At 38.8% G+C, this 17,107-nt stretch overlaps 1 protein-coding gene across 1 annotated transcript in view; it reads left to right on the forward strand.

Moving 5' to 3' along the window:
- The window catches only part of LOC122814416 (oxysterol-binding protein-related protein 10-like), a 1,436,298-nt gene that overhangs the window by 371,901 nt on the left and 1,047,290 nt on the right, over positions 1–17,107 (forward strand). The gene's annotated exons all lie outside the window — the stretch shown is intronic.

The raw sequence follows: 17,107 nt of genomic DNA on the forward strand, positions 1-17,107 counted from the left end.
GGCTATACCAGTAAAACAAGTCTTGTACTCCTTGTACCACCAAGCCATCCGCTAACCTTTTCGCCTCAATGCCTTTAGGTGTGGAAATTGCTGCTATTCCAAACAAATGCATCAAATCTCTTCCCAGCAAATTAACTGGACAAACTTTCGATATAATTACCCTACACCTAACAGTTTGGTTTGTTGGCGGACCTGTGAACAATAGAGGATGAGACAGTGGTTCCTTATAGGGTGGCCTAATGGTTAAGGTGTTTGCCTTACAACCACAAGGTGCAGGGTTTGAGTCTCACAAGGGATAATTGGCTAGGCTTACAATGGCTCACAAGGGCAGTTAGCCTAGTACTAACCTATGAGCCCTATGAGCCCTATTTTTCCCGTTTGCCGCTTTCACAAGGACAAACTCGTCTGTTTCTCAGTTCGGGGGTAGAACTGCTGGACCCAAAAGTGTACGCGATGCACCTGAATCACACAAAAACTCCACTTTCTGTCCCTCAACCAAAAACTCTATCATGGGTTTTTGATCCAGATGCATAGCAATACCCAAATGTGCAAGGTTTATGACTTCACAGTCACAATCCCGCCCTTCCTTAATTTCCTGGGTGTCCTGACATTCATCACAGAGACTGTCTGCCTCATCATCATCACAATCATTCTCGCTTTCTTCTTCTCTACAATAATCACAATAATGAATTTGGCGCCTTCCTTTACTGTCATATAGTCATGCGGAGCCCTTGTTCGTAAGCTGTGGGGGATGTTGCCACTCTTCGCAGTCGGCAGCAAAGTGCCCTTGTCTACTGCATTTAAAACCTTCTCCACATTTTAACCTCCCCTCATATTCCTCTGAATGTCCATCCTGTTTATATGACGTGTCCCATTTCGGGCCCCCACGTCTTTGTACGCCACCACGGCGCCCTTGCCCCCTTTGGTCCTGTACCAAAAATATACCACCATCATCCCCTACTGCTAACACTTGTACTTTCTTTTTCTTTTTTAAATTGAAATGTTGCTCAGCATGCCGTGCATATTCAAACAAAGGTTGCAGTCTACATGTTCTGTGATCAACCATATGCTTAGTTATAAAACTATTTATCTGAGCCTTACAACCTTTAAGAAAAGCGTTTTTCAATTGCTGTTCGTACGGACTATCAGTAGTCTGATCCTGCGGAATCATCATTCCACAATGGTTATTGAACACTTCTGTCAATCTTACAATATAGTGATCTACAGATTCATCATCATTTTGGATGCACTGATAACAGTCCAATCTGCTCTTGGACGCCACTTATCAGAAATTCTCTTCAACAGATCAGTGACTCGCGTGTCTAACACCCCAGAATTATGCTTTAATGTAGTGCCGTCATCTGCCTTACATGTCCGAGTATCACAAACTAAGTGCCAATCTGGACCCAGGATTTGTTGCACTACTTGTTCTACTTCTAAACCATTTAGATAACTTAAACGCATACCAACTATGTCCTCAGAAAACTTTTGAAAATTAACCTTGGGATGAGGAATACCATCCGTAGCTTGTTTTATATTCTCTCTAGCCCAGGGACGATAAACTAAAATAGTTGGCTCTTGTCCAACATCCCCTGCTTGTGGGTTTGCAACTTGTATTAAGGGAAGGGCTTCTGAGTGGTCAGAAAGCTTAATGGCCCAACGTCCTTGCCCTGCTGGTCCCGACCTTAACTGCATAGGTTGGTCTACCTGTTGCAAAGCAACCTTGGGTACTACGGGAATTTGCGGGTAAATTGGAGGGGTCACAACGTTTCCTTGAGCAGCCAATAACCCACCCTGCTGTACAGATCCCACATCTTCAGACTGATATTGAGGAGGTTCCGCCGGTACAGCAGCAGCAATTTCCCCATACGGTGGGGCAGTTGCCTGCCTTTGTACCGCACAAACTGTATGCTCATCCTCCTTATCTAAAAATAAAGCTACTTTTCCACTTGGCACCAGTGATCCCTTTTGATTTATTTTTTCTTTCTCCTGGCACTGTTTTTCTTTTATAGCTCATTTATTTGCCTCTTCTAACCATTTTTGTGCTTGGGGAAATCCCAGTTGTCTTTTAGTTCTAGTTCCCACATCTCTTTTCAAATCTCTAACCAATTTTGCACAGGCATTCTTATTCAGTGTACCATCAAAATCATATCTCGACTTCCGCTTTTTCAAAAATTTAACATTATTTTTGTTTAAACCTTTCATATACTTAGCATCAGCATTTAAACAGGCATCACTCTCACACTTGCAGCAACTCGAACCCATGTTTCCCCTAGATTTCTTATTTTACCTTCCCTTCTTTTTTTTCAGGTATTTAGGACTGTATCAAAATTATTTTACAGGGCTTATTATAAAATGGGACTATCTTAACGGGTGACCCTAACAAAATAATCTTAACAAGTAATCCTACCCATCCTTAACTAAAAATAAAACCTTGTCGACAAGATTAAATTAAATTAAAAGAAATTTATTTTTCATCCTACCTGAACCAGATGAGACTCCGTTTCCCATTTTCGTTCAGAAACCGTCCCTCAGATAGGGATCAGAGAGCGGCCGGCCTCTTTTCAATGACAAATCAGTCGGAGGGCTTTCAGTTGAGGGAATCTTAAGATGAGAAACCCTCACCTGCACAGGTTTTTCGGTCTCTCTGTCGGTCTGATCCGTATCTTCGTAGAGGTTTCCGGTCCGAAGGACCAAAATGTCAGAAGAAAAAATTAAAACGAGTCGCATCTGCCTCAGGTGATGAAGTTTCCTTTATTAACTGCTAACCAGATTACGCAGCATGTTTGCCAAGATGTCCTTTCTGGACTGATCTGATCTCCTCTGATCTGACCAACTTGTTTACTGACATCAACTTTTATACTGCAAGCAAAACAACTTTTTGTTACATTTCTGACCGTTGACAGTTGGCTATGAAAAACATATAGGATAAACATGTTTATCACAAATTACCTCAATCCCATAGCTAGTACAGAATGTTCAAGAAGTACAAAATGTTCAGTTCAACAACAGTAGCTCAAATTGTACAGGACACACAGCCTGCCCCAGTAAATTAACTCTTACTAGGCCATGCGGCCTTATCCCAGGCTTCACTGAGCTATAACCAAATCTCTTTATTCTGAAATGCAGAAAACGGATATAATTCAGGTTCATAAGCAATGCTGCATTTTGTTCACAGATGAGGCCCATCTTTGATAGGCATATTCCAACAAATAACATGTTCACTTTGCAAGAACAGGAAAAAGACAAATAACAGTATGTTTTTAAAACTTTTTCTCTTAACATATGGTAAGGAGGAGGATGAATATCCTATGTAACGAGGAGACCATATGAAAAGGCAGTGCAGCAAAGCTGCTTGGCCTGAGATCCAGAGTCGAGTGCTCAGGAGGAGGACAGGCTAGCAATGGTGTTGGAATTGTGGTGAGGAAGATGCTTCTGAAGACAACGAGAGATGTCATCAATATTCATGACAGACTCATGGCCATGAGTCTCCAGCCTAATGATGGGGTAGTATTAATAACCTCAGCATATGCCCCATAGCAGAGTTGTGATAGTGAGAAGAGTGTATTCAGACAGCAGTTGTAGGATCTAATAGATAAAGCGAGACAACATGATTTGGTGTTGAAAATGGGTGACTTGAATGTACATATCGGGATAGTAGCCAGCACATGGTTCAGAAAGAGAGGCACTCACAAGATCACATACTAGAGTAACAACTTGCAACTCTGGTAGACTTCCTCCTAGTAAGGAAAGAGCACTGAGCTAGAATCAGTGACTGCAAAACCATCCTCAGTGACTCTTATGATGGGGGCTCACCCTTATCTCATTTTTCCACAAAGATGGGGTTTCCTTAAACAATTCCTCCTTTATGCCTAAAGTAGTATCTGATTTTACTCTGAGCCTTGCTGTTAATATCCATATCTTATTTCCATCATCTGAAAAAGAGTTAGACAGGATTCTCTTTTCTCTGGATGGTTTATCCTGTGGACCAATGTACTGTAAGGTCAGCAGAGACCAGGCTGAAGACCTGAAGTTGACTGGAGAAAAAGCACAATAGGTCAGTGAATTACTTAGGGCTCTATCATCTCAAGAAGAAGAGGAAATATTTTTATTTTATTTATTTGACATTTGTTAACTGGAAATGTCCGTCTGAGTAGGAGCCCATTTTCAGCGGAGGCCTGGGTGGAAAGTCCTATACAGAAAAAATACAAATAAGGTTAAAAAACAGTTGCAAACAAACAGTAACAGTGAATAGAGAATCATTAAATACATAGGGTACATCTTAGAAGTTAGATTACATAAAAAATACAAGTAGGTAGAGATATGAAGCTTAATATAAGGTGAAATTAAGTAGGGATGAAGTGGTCCAAGGTAGTAGAAGGGGTTACAAGATGGACATACAAGTAAGTAGCCAAGGGAAAAGAGGAAACGAGGAGTAAAGATGAGTAGACTGAGAAGAGAAAGTAAGTAGACCAAAATAGTTGATGGAAGGAAGTTAAGCAAGACTATTGACAAGTGCAAATCCAGGAATTTTGTAGGGTTTCCTTTAATAGTTTTTTGAAGCTATGGGTATGGGATAAATTTCTAATGTTCAGTGGAAGTTTATTCCAAGCTAGTGCAACTGAGTAGCTGAATAAATGTCCTATTGCTGTTTTGGCTTATGGATAGATAAGAGACTGGTCAGAGCTCCAAAGAGCACAAGAGGGGGAGGAGTAAAGGGATATAAGGGGAGAGATGGGACAGGAGGAGGGATTAAGGATGAAGTAAATCATGGACATTTGGGGGTTAAGAGTACATGAGGAGTTCCAACCAGTGTAGAGTACATAGAGAAAGTGGTGAGTGTAGGGTTGGTTAGCAGTGAACCTGGCAGCTTTGCTGTATGTAAGTTCATGCTTAACCTTTTACGAGGATTGTAGGTTGGTCAAGATGGGGGGGTATAGAGAAGGATGGGGAGGAGAAAGGCATAGGAAAGGGAAAGTCTTGAGTCAATTGAGATGTATTTTTATTTCTGTAAAGCAATCCATGTTTTTTATGTATTTTTTATACAGTTTAAAACGTGCAATTCATATTTAAATTGGTCATCTATGAATTACACCCAGTAGCCTAGTGTGTTTCAGCATTAATAGTGTTGTGTTGTTAAGTGATGTGATGATGAGTGATGTTTTGTGATGGAAAAGGGACTTGGGTAGAAATAGGAGAAGTTTAGTATTTTTAGGTTGAGTACAAGTTGATTGTTGATTAATTTTCAACTGAGTGAACAGAGTTTTGAATAAATAAGTGGAGGTCAAAGATATTGTCAGAGGTGGAGATGATGGTGAAATCATCAGCATATTATATGAGAGTGGAGTGGGAACAGGAGGTATGAAGACTGTTAGTGAAAATGTTTAATAATAAGTGGTCCAAGGATGGATCCTTGGAGTATACCAATGTAGACAGGGAAAAAAAGAGGAAAAGGAAGGGCCATTTAACAGATTGCTGCCTCTTCGGTAGCTAGAGAACCATGTAAGGGTAGATTTGGAGATATTGAGGTCAGCAGGTTTGGTAAGAAGTAGTGGATGGGAGACTGTGTCAAAGGCTTTGGAGAGGTCAAGGAAAAGACAGGAGACAAGTTTACTGTTGTCTCTGGCTTGTGCAGTCGTTTCACTGAAGGTTATAAGAGTAGTGGTAGTACTATGGTTAGGGTAAAAGCCATGTTGTGTAGGTGTGAGTATATTTTCCTGAAAGAAATGGTCCAGAAGTTGAATATGGATATATTTTTCTGGTAACTTTGAAAGGGGAGAAAGAATAGCCATGGGTTGAAAATTAGATGTCTGTAGAGTGCCCACCCTTGTGGATGGGAATAGTATAAAATTGTTTCCAGACAGAAGAGCATAAGATTCTTGGCTAGATCTGTTGATAAGGATGGAGAACAGTGTAAGCTACAGAGCTAGCAGCAATTTTTAGGAAGGGGGCGATATTATCAACTGAGGGAGGGCATGGTTTGCCGAGAAGAGATTTTATGAAGGCATTAGGGATTGGTTTGAGTGAAAAGGTAGTAGTTTGGGGGGAGGGGGGAGGGAGGTTAGAGATGTTGCTGTTATGGATTAAATTAGTGATAGTTAGTGAAGTAAGAGTTAAAAATAGAGGCAGTTTCAAGGGGAGTATTGCTGAGGCAGGGGTTAGGGAAACTAGGATTACCAGGGTGGAGAATTTTATTTACATTATTCCAAAATTTGTTTAGGATTTTTGTGACGACTTGATAGAGGTTTTTGGCAGATGTTTTTCTTGTCAGTGAATATATGGTTTTTAGTGAGGTTACGGTGATTGTAGTTTTGAAGGTGAGTCTAGGTTTTGAATTTTAGCCAGTATTTCCAAGCCTTATCTCTAGCCAGCATTAGAGAGCGAGTAGTCTTGATAGCCATGGTGGAGGGTGGGATTTTATTCTAACTTTCCTAGGGGGAGCTAAGGAGTTGAGTGTTGAGAAATATAATACTGGATTTGTACACTGCTTCATCTAGGGGAAGGTGGAGCAAGACGGAGCAGTTTATAGATGAGTGTGTTGTTAAGTACTTCAGAACTGAAATTGGAGTATAGCATTCTTTGTTTATGTGTGATTTACAGTGTTGTAAGGTATATGTTTGTAGGCTTATGGGAGTATGCTCACTAAGTGAATCTGGTAGTGACTTGGTTGTGATAAAGGTTAGGATTGGAGACGAGGATCCAGTGAAGAATAGTACCTGAGATGGAAGAATTACTATGATGAATAGGGGATATAGTACATTGAGTGAAGCCTTGAAGATTTATGGAAGAGTCAGGGGAGCAAGAGGTAAGTGTTAGCCAGTCATTGTTGACATCACCTAGGATTATAGTTTAATTAGGTATGACATGAGTTAACCAGGAGAGTATTTGTTCAATTAAGAAAATATTATTTCCTGCTGGAATATAAATGGCAACAATAGTAAGTGATTTATGTGGTGAAAAAGAAGAATGGCAGCACTTCAAAACAACGTGTGAAGACTATAGAATGGATATATGGTTGAGTCAGGTATGGAAATAAGTACATCAAGAAAGCTAGTGGTGGATGGAGAAGTCCAGAAAGTTGTCAAAAGAAAGGAGTTTAGGAAAAAGAAACAGAAAAGATGGACCAGGCTAGAAAGGCATACTTGTTGGCTAACAAATAAGATGAGAAAGGAGTTGCAGTAGCAATGAACAAGGCATCAGAGGCACTCTACCAGCTTCTGGAAAGTGACTCAGTAGATGGTACAAAGATTGAAAGGCAAAGACAGAAAGATAAAGAAGATAGTCCAGACTCCCTTTATAAGAGATGCCAACAACAACCTGCTCACATGTCCACAGGACGTCAAAGGCAGATTGAAGGAGTACTTCCAGCAGCTTCTGAATGACGAAAACCCCACAGAGCTCTACTGCCCCAGACACAGCCCACAGTGAGAGAAGAGGAGAAGCCCACCATAGAAGTAAAAGCAGCAGTAAGGAAAATAGTCTGGGAAAGCAGTAGGCTGAGATGAAGTCACAGCAGATATGATAAAGGTGCTGGGTGAGATAGGGGAGAAATGGCTCCTGAGGGTGCTCATAGCAATGTGGAGAGAAAGGCGTACCCCATGTGACTGAAGAATAAATGTACAAGTGCCAGTGTTCAAGAACAAAGGGAGGGGGCATTCACAACTCTGGGCAATACAGAGGTATCAAACTCCTTTCAGCTTACTCGGAGTAGTAGAAAGTAAGATGGAAAATGAGCAGTTTGGATTTAGATCAGGATGCAGCACAACTGACCTGATGTTTGCAGTGAGCCAGATGAATGAGAAGCTAGAGGTGAGGGAAGAGTCCAACTGGGTATTTCTAGACTTGGAGAAAACATATGACAAGGCCCCCAGAGAGCTGATTTGGGCAGTTCTGCAGTAATTCAGAGTCCCAGAAACATTGGTAGAATTAGTACAAGCTGTATGCAAGGACCCAATGACTCAAGTATGAAGTGTTTGGCCTCACAGAGGGACTCCCAGTTGGGCGTATGTGTGCATGAAGGTTCATCTCTGAGCCCACTGCTGCTCATACTAGTGATGGACTACATTAGCAAACAGGTCAGAGGGGACAGATCACCAGAGTTGCTGTATACAGAAGAAGCAGCTTTTCAGGCAGTCTTTGAGCAAGAACTTCAACAAAGGATAGGGGAATGGAATGCAAAACTGAATGCACATGGGATGAAACTGTGTAAAAATGAGACAGTTGTAATAGCAGCAAATGGTGGTGCTCGGAGGAAGCCGAGAATTGAGATGAAGGGAAGATAGTGGAACAGGTTAACAGCTTCAATTGTTTGAAAGGGGTGATTTGAGGAGAAGGGAAGTCTGAATGAAAAGGTCAAAACTAATATCAGAGGGGCTACAGCCAACTGGCACGGTGTGTTAGGTGTGGTATATGACTGAAGAATGCCAAAGAAGCTGAAAAGTAAGGTGTACAAAGCAGTGGTGCAACCAGTATCAATGTATGGTACTGAAACCTGGGCAGTAATGGCAGAGCAGTTGAGGAAGCTAGAACTGATGGAGATGAAGCACCTGAGACGGGTGGTGGACGAAGATATAAGGACATAAGAGCAGAAGCCAAAATAGTTCCAATTACAGAAAAGTTCAAAGAGAACAGATTACGGTTGTTTAGGCATACGTACAGAAGACAAACTGGTGAAGATGATTTGGGACAGGTAGGAAGAAGGCAAGAGGAAATGAGGGCATCCAGCAAAGGGGTGGATGAAATGTCTGAGAGAGAACCTGCAGCAGTCAGGCGTGAGTATCGAAGAAGGCAGGAGAGTGCCATTGAATAGAGAGAGATTGCGACAGTTGACATGACACCCAGATCCCTTGTAGAAAATGGGAAAAGGGGATGGTTGATTATGCTGGTGAGCTCTAAAAGTATTCTAGAGACAGCAGCTTAGTCCTGTGTGCTTGCTCCTGCAAAGCACTTCAAACTGGATTTGTTTTCCGGGTCCAGAACATCCCTTGTTGGGACTATTCTCCTGGGGCTTTTGGATTCTTAATTTATTTCCTCCTCCATTTTTTTCTTTCAAGCTATGGCAATCTACCCATATAGCTTAATTTACTGCAATAGTGATCTGATGTTGAACATAGAAGTACACCCGTCTTTCAAGAGCTACACAAAACCAAAGTCAATACGGAACAAAAGTGGTACTAATTGATTAAATGAAGCAAATACTTTTTTAATTGAGTAAAACGCTTTTCGTCGCTTTCATAAAGCAACTTCCTCAGACAATACACAAACTCAAAACACTCTTTAAATAGTAAAAACCGGTCACATGACTATGTCGAACTGGTAACATTGGTTTTACTGAAACCTAAATGTTTTGTTACAAAAATACACTTTGATACATATAAACCTGATATAGTTTGTATAGTTAAATCACAAGTTAAAAACTAAATTCAAAGAATGTTTAACAACTAAAGTTAAACTCAAAACAAAAGTTTTTAAAAATTTAAAATATATTAAACATGCGTATGTATATATCCATACACCTAGTACTTTTACATATTGAGGTGTTACAAAACACTCCTTCGTTAATCTAGGTTAATACACCTAACGTCTGTATCAAATAACATAAGTGTGTGTTGTTGTATTCATTTATCTTTGGTCTAAACTTTTTAATTTTAACAAGCATGTTATGTTGCAGTGGTCATTTAGACAAGGTGGTACAAAGGCGTTGGTTCTAATCTGCCATGATAACTCTCTGTTGTCCAGTAATAGACTATAAGGATATATACATACGCATGTTTAATATATTTTAAATTTTTAAAAACTTTTGTTTTTTTGGTTTTAACTTTAGTTGTTAAACATTCTTTGAATAGTCTTGCATTTAGTTTTTAACTTGTGATTTAACTATACAAACTATGTCCGGTTTATATGTTTCAGTGTATTTTTGTAACAAAACATTTAGGTTTCAGTAAAACCAATGTTACCGGTTCGACATAGTCATGTGACCGGTTTTTACTACTTAGAGTGTTTTGAGTTTGTGTATTGCCTGAGGAAGTTGCTTTATGAAAGCAACGAAAAGCATTTTACTCAATTAAAAAAGTATTTGCTTCATTTAATCAATTAGTACCACGTTTTGTTCCGTATTGACTTTGGTTTTGTGTAGTTCTTGAAAGCCGGTTGTACTTCTTTGGTTACTTGTTTGGACTTCAGTTTGTTTTGTGTTTAATGCCTTCAGGAACTTCTAGCGGGTCTAACAGTCCGGTACTGTTTAACCCTACACAATCCCAGTCGGAACACTTGAATCTTACGGCTTTAATCAACGCCTTATCTCAACGAGTGGAAGTTCTTTCAGCTCGTTTCAATACACAGTTTTCTAACTTGGACAATACAGATATTTCAAACAATTCCAACTGCTCAATACCGCTGGGTCAACAACATGCTGGTACCGGCAACATAGTGGGAAGTCAACAGCTCCCTCGACGTATCCCTAGTACTCAAACGCGCATTTTGGACATTGATTCTACTATCACCTGTGAGGTGTCTACATGCCCCGAGAACAGAGGCGGGGAACCACTCCAGCGTTGATGGGCTTATTGGAAGTCCACACTTCCATGAATGGATTAGTGACACGAGAAAGTTTACTTTCAATGAAAACAACAGAGATGGACTTCCAACAAACAGGTTGGTTCCATTGATTTAACTAACCAGTTGAAACTTTTAGATGTTAAATAATTAAAACTTAAAAAGCTTCAATTAGAAACTATCTATTTTGAACAGTGCTTGAAAGAACAAATTGTACCCAAGGGTTTAAGGCACTACCTTTATCCAACTGGTTTAATAGCGGACTCTCTTTTTCACCTTGAATTAAACTCACTGTTTGACCAGCAAGGATTCGACCTCATGAAATTAATGGTAAAACATTACAACCTTCAAATAACACAACTTTCTAGTGAAGTTTCTGACCTCAACAGCCTCGTAACCAACCATAATGACTTTTGTAGATATAAATTCGAATAAGAAAGAACTTTTGCTAGTATAGACCAACTACTAGACCGTTTAAAATTAAACAAAGTAAAAAAAATCAACAGAGACCGGTTGGCATATGAGGACTGTGTTGCTTATCCTATGCCACACAGCTCACAAGTAGGGGCTGCGTTATTAAATTCTATAACAAGCCATAGCAGTAACAATACCATTCATGGCGACCACAGTAATGACATAAACAACCAGAATTCTAATATGACTATGGCAGAAAGCCTTGACGTTGAACCTAATCAAGTGAGAAGAAGTGAACGTCTCCGTTCGAACAACAGAGACAGTAACTATAATCAAGGGGGGACGAATGCTTCTAACAACAACAATGGGTATGAAAAAACTGTAAATTTTTCCAAAGCAACATCATCTGGGGCTATTCCGAAAAAATTCAACAACCATTTTCAAAAAAACCAACAACAGAGGAACAACAAACGAAAGAGGTAGTACCATCGTCACAACAACAAGTTGTTGTTTTAAAGAACAAAGCGGGTGACTTCCATGTTTACAACTATTCATCTATCGAAATTGACCCAGCCTTGGTTGAACTTCTAGCCAAAGGAAATACATTTGTACCTAGTCATAGACTTGACTTAGTGCAACCAATAAAGGATGTTAAACTTTTTGTGAGGAAACTTAACTTGCAGATTTTGTTTAGAAATTCTGAACATGTGGACAACACCTTTCATGTCTCAAGCACATACAACCCTCCACTTCATCCATTATTACACATTTTTGAAAATATCACAGAATTAGACTTGAGATATTTCTACCAATTTAACAAGTTATTTAAAAACAAGGGTTGTATAGTTAACATCACACAGGACGAGAATTTAGCTTTGAACTTGTTTAGATCTTTACAAGTTAGGTCTATTAAACCAGACAAAGGCGGTGGTATAGCTGTGTTTGACACTAGCGATTATGTAGCCAGAGTTCATAAGCTTCTTGACTGTGAAGCATATGACATAGCCTCAGTCAATGAAGTCAATATTGTGTACCAACGTATTAAGGGTTATATAAACAACTTATTCATAGAGGCAATTATTGACATGAATTTACACAATTGCATGACTACCTTATGGCCACATATTCCAACCTTATTTGCAGTGCCAAAAATTCATAAGAACTTAATAAACCCACCTTTTAGACCATTAATAGATGGACGTGGGTCGATTACCTACCCCTGCGCTAAGGTTGTAGACAGTATTTTGAAAAAATACTTGGCTAGTGAAACCCAAGTCTGTAGAGACTCCTGGTCATTTCTTTATAACATCAAGTGAGTTGGACTTTGACGCACATAACAACTTTTTAACTATTGATGTGAAAGAGCTATACACATCAATCCCCCATCTGGAAGGTTTGGAATGGGTGAGTCTATTTTTACTTGACAAAAAGGCCAACAATCAAGAGATTCACCTAGTGGAAATACTACTGGACATTATTTTAACCAATAATTATTTTACCTTTCAGAATACGTACTATTTACAAAAACAGGGGGTTGCCATGGGTTCCCCCTGTGGTGCTAGTTTCGCCAACACTGTGATGGCGTACTGGGAGAAGCACCATGTATTTAATAACACTTCGCATATGTCTAGGATTATATTCTACACTCGATTCCTAGACGATATTTTTATTTTATTTAAAGGTGACTCAGATCAACTAATGTCTTACTTGACTATTTGAACAGTTCCACTAGATTTTTCAAATTCACCTTCAACTTCCAGACTGGATCTATAGACTACCTTGATATTTGTTTAACCAAAGATGTTACTAACAGTAAATACACTTCAAAAATACATAGAAAGGACACGTATAGTAATGCATTTTTACATTACACAAGTTCACATCCTCAAGTATAAAAAAGGTCGATTGTCAAAAGCCAACTAATTAGAGCAGCTAGGATGGTGTCCAACAACCATGACTTTTTAAATGAATGTGACTTACTAGCTGGAATGTTTAAACAAAGGGGTTACCCCAAAGTACTAGTAGAAACACTAACATATGAAGTGCACCAGAAAAGACTCATGGGCATTATTAAACCTATTTTATACAAACATGAAAGTTCCGTCCCCTGTGAAAACAACATGAATAGCTTCATTAGTGGCATATCCCATTTAGATGGAACTTCTAATTTACCTCCAAGTAATAACTTTGAATGTAGTTTTATAACTCAATTTAGTCTCGACTCTACTTAAGTTAGAACTATATTATATAAGAACTGGGGACTTTTCAGTTTAGATAGGACATTAAAAGAAATTTTTGAAGAGCCTCCAAAAATAGTCTTCAGGAAAGGTAGAAATTTAAAAACAATATTGGAATCTACGAGTGACCGAAGACCATTTAATCTTGTAGGTATGACTACTTGCGATACTTGTAGTATGTGTAAACATGTTTCCACAGGTAGGGTAGTCAGTATTAACAAAGTAAAATACCACTTGAAAAACAACTTAAATTGTAATTCAAAAATGATAGTTTACGTTGCTTGGTGTTCCATGTGTAATGTTTTTTACATTGGAAAGACAGAGCGAAAATTTAAAGAGCGTATATATGAACATACATACGCTATCAATACGGGTAAAAGCGAGAACACTCTGGCTAGACGCCTTTTGAAATATCCAGGACACAAATTTATGTTTACAGCAATAGATTCTATTCAATCTAACATTAGACGAGGTCCTTATAGTCTATTACTGGACAACAGAGAGTTATCATGGCAGATTAGAACCAACGCCTTTATACCACCTGGTCTAAATGACCACTGCAATATAACATGCTTGTTAAAATTAAAAAGTTTAGACCAAAGATAAATGAATACAACAACAACACATTTTTATGTTATTTGACACAGAAGTTAGGTGTATTAACCTAGATTAACGAAGGAGTGTTTTGTAACACCTCAATATGTAAAAGTACTAGGTGTATGGATATATATACATACGCATGTTTAATATATTTTAAATTTTTAAAAACATTTGTTTTTGTTTTGAGTTTAATTTTAGTTGTTAAACATTCTTTGAATTTAGTTTTTAACTTGTGATTTAACTATACAAACTATATCAGGTTTATATGCATCAAAGTGTATTTTTGTAACAAAACATTTAGGTTTCAGTAAAACCAATGTTACCGGTTCGACATAGTCATGTGACCGGTTTTTACTATTTGAAGAGTGTTTTGAGTTTGTGTATTGTCTGAGGAAGTTGCTTTATGAAAGTGACGAAAAGCGTTTTACTCAATTAAAAAAGCATTTGCTTCATTTAATCAATTAGTACCACGTTTTGTTCCATATTGACTTTGGTTTTGTGTAGTTCTTGAAAGCCGGTTGTACTTCTTTGGTAACTTGTTTGGACTTCAGTTTGTTTTGATGTTGAACATAGCACAGTTGTATAAGTAAATTGACCATAACCACTCTCCTGGGTTATGGTTAAGGTGTTTACCTTAGACACAAGGTGCAGGGTTTGATTCTTACATGGGGTAATTGGCTAGACTTAAAATGGCTCACAAGGGCAGTTAGCCCAGTACTAATCTATGAACCTGTAACAGTAGATGTTCTAAAAATCACTGTTGCAGTAGCCATCTTCTCCCTCCAGCCCTGGAGTTTTCCTTTTAGTTATATTGCCAGGCTGTGGATGCATAGATCCTTGTATATATAATTCCCCTTGTGTTATGTTTCCTAGCATTTTTTCTTTCAAGATTATTGCCTCCAGTTTTGAAGTAAGAAAACTCTTAAACTTTTGTACTCTGTTTCTTATTTAGAGATCCTTTTGAGCTCCTGACAGTTGCAACTTGTGGAGGGCACCCTTTTTCTTTTAAAAGCTGGCTAGTGGCAGTGGGGTATGCTCTTGTAGCTTTGGCTGCTGCAACAGTGATCTATTAAACTACTGTAATGGTAAGTTTACTTGCACAACTGTACATTTTTCATGGAGAGGGCTGACAACCCCTGAAATGATCTGACAGAGAACATGGTATAGTGTTATGTTTTAAAACAGTTAATTCAAAAGTACTCAAAGTCGAAATATGGGAGAACAGGTACATAGTTATATAGAAGAAATCTGCAGAGGTTTGGCAGACTTGATGTCCCATTCTTTTTGTAATATTGGCTTCTTTAGATGTATATTGCACTGGTGATAACTCAAGATGTCAGACACAGTATCATGTTAAATACTAGAAATTTTAGCTATAAAAATAAGGTTTGTGGAACTTGTATTCTATTTCTTTAAATATTTCAAGGTGATGAGCTCATAGCAAACCTGGTACCCTAGTGTAACATCCTGCCGTAATCCACAATCTCAGCCTTCTCATAAAAGTGACTAGAAAAAATTAAAATTTGGTGATTGCTTGTGGGAGGTATGAGTGAACTAAAAACAAATACACAGTGAAAGGTCCACAGTCAGTTACTTCAGCCTTAATATGGTCACCATTTGGAAGGGCAGTCATTGAAAACATCGCCTGCTTAATTTTCACTGTTAAACTTTCTTCAAAGGCACTGAAAGAGGAAGCAGTCCTCTCTCAGCATAATTTCTACAACTTTTTTGTTGTTGTCAGTTGTACATATTTATATCCAATTATTTTTGGTGTATACAGTTTATATAAATATTTATTAATACTCTCTCTCTTGTACATTGCTTAAGCTATGGGGAAAATAGTAGATGCGATTGTACATCCTTGTATGTGTATCAGTTCATACAGCTGTACTGTTTAGTTAAGTCATTTCCTCTGGCAAGTGTTCTTTTATTTGTAAATGTTTTCACAATGTTACAGAGAGATGCATTTTAGCTGTATGCATGTTGTCTAATCCAGTAGCTCTTCATTAAGCCTGGGCTGTAGCTAAAAGGGTCAGATTGACAAGCTCACCTAACCAGTTACCAAATGGAAAGAAGGAAAAAGAAAGCAACAAACAGAAAAAGAAAGAAAAAAGGGGGCTGGTGTGGCATAATGGTTAAGGTATTTTACTTTACAGATACAAGGTGCAGGATGATTCTCACCCTTGAAGGAAATTGTCTATGCTTAAAATGGCCCACAATGACCCAGATGAACCTGTAAATGTGAGAGTATTACTTCTAGGGGATTACTTTCTGCTAGGGTATTATCTGCTTTATAGTGTAATTTTAAGAAATGACGGTCAGGATGTTGTGTAATTTAGATGGGGCTTGCAACAAGTATACCATCTTGTGTATGTTCTGCTTTGGTTTTAGTTTATAATGGCCTCATTGTTATCAAGCTTGCATTATTAGATCATGCTATTTTTATAGTCTTGTATTAATTGTTTACAGTAATTCTTAATTTTCTTTGTTTGCAAACTGATTTTTTTGTTCAAATTAGTATTGTGTACATCTGTTAATGCTTTTTTCTGTACACTGTACATTAGTTAAGTGTAAACATTTGCTGTGCAAAGAAAATAACTTTGTGGAGATGCTTGCAGTCTACTGAATAGAACTGTACTGTGTTGAGAAAAGTACCAGGTTGCTTGTAAACACTTTATAATTAGATCATCGTCTTTCAGCTTTCCCGGTTAGGGGTCGCCACAGCAGATCACCTGTCCACGCATGATTGGCAGTGGAGTTTTACAGTGTCGAGTTGCCAGCCCAGCGCCCAACCTTCCACAGAAGGCGCACACATGCACTCACGCCTAGGACCAGTTTAGAGTGTCCAATCCACCTATAACATGTCTTTGGGATGTGGGAGAAAACCGGAGCACCTGGTGGAAACCCACGTGACCACAGGGAGGACATGCAGACTCTGCACAGAAGGCACCCCAGCCAAGGATCGAACCGGAGAACCTCTTGCTGTGAGGCGGCAACACTAACCGCTGCACCACTGTGGCCCCCCCCCCAAACACTTTATAATTAGATATGATAGCTAAAATAAGTTGGTCTATTTGTATCTTTTATCCTCCATCCTGAAAGCTATGCTACTGCCTCAGAAGAGCATTACAGTCTTGTTGTATACACTTGAATTATCTGGTTCCTGTCACATTGTCGAAAACTGACAATGTCGAACGGCCAAAATATCGAAAGTGTTGTTCATCGAAACTGTTCTTGGGGGATCGCGGTGCAGTGAGGATCAGAATATTTGCCCTTTCCTCACTGCAGTGCGATCTCGGACT

The sequence above is a fragment of the Protopterus annectens genome, chromosome 10.part0 (assembly GCF_019279795.1).
Source record: "Protopterus annectens isolate FY-2018-M chromosome 10.part0, PAN1.0, whole genome shotgun sequence".
NCBI lineage: Eukaryota > Metazoa > Chordata > Ceratodontiformes > Protopteridae > Protopterus > Protopterus annectens.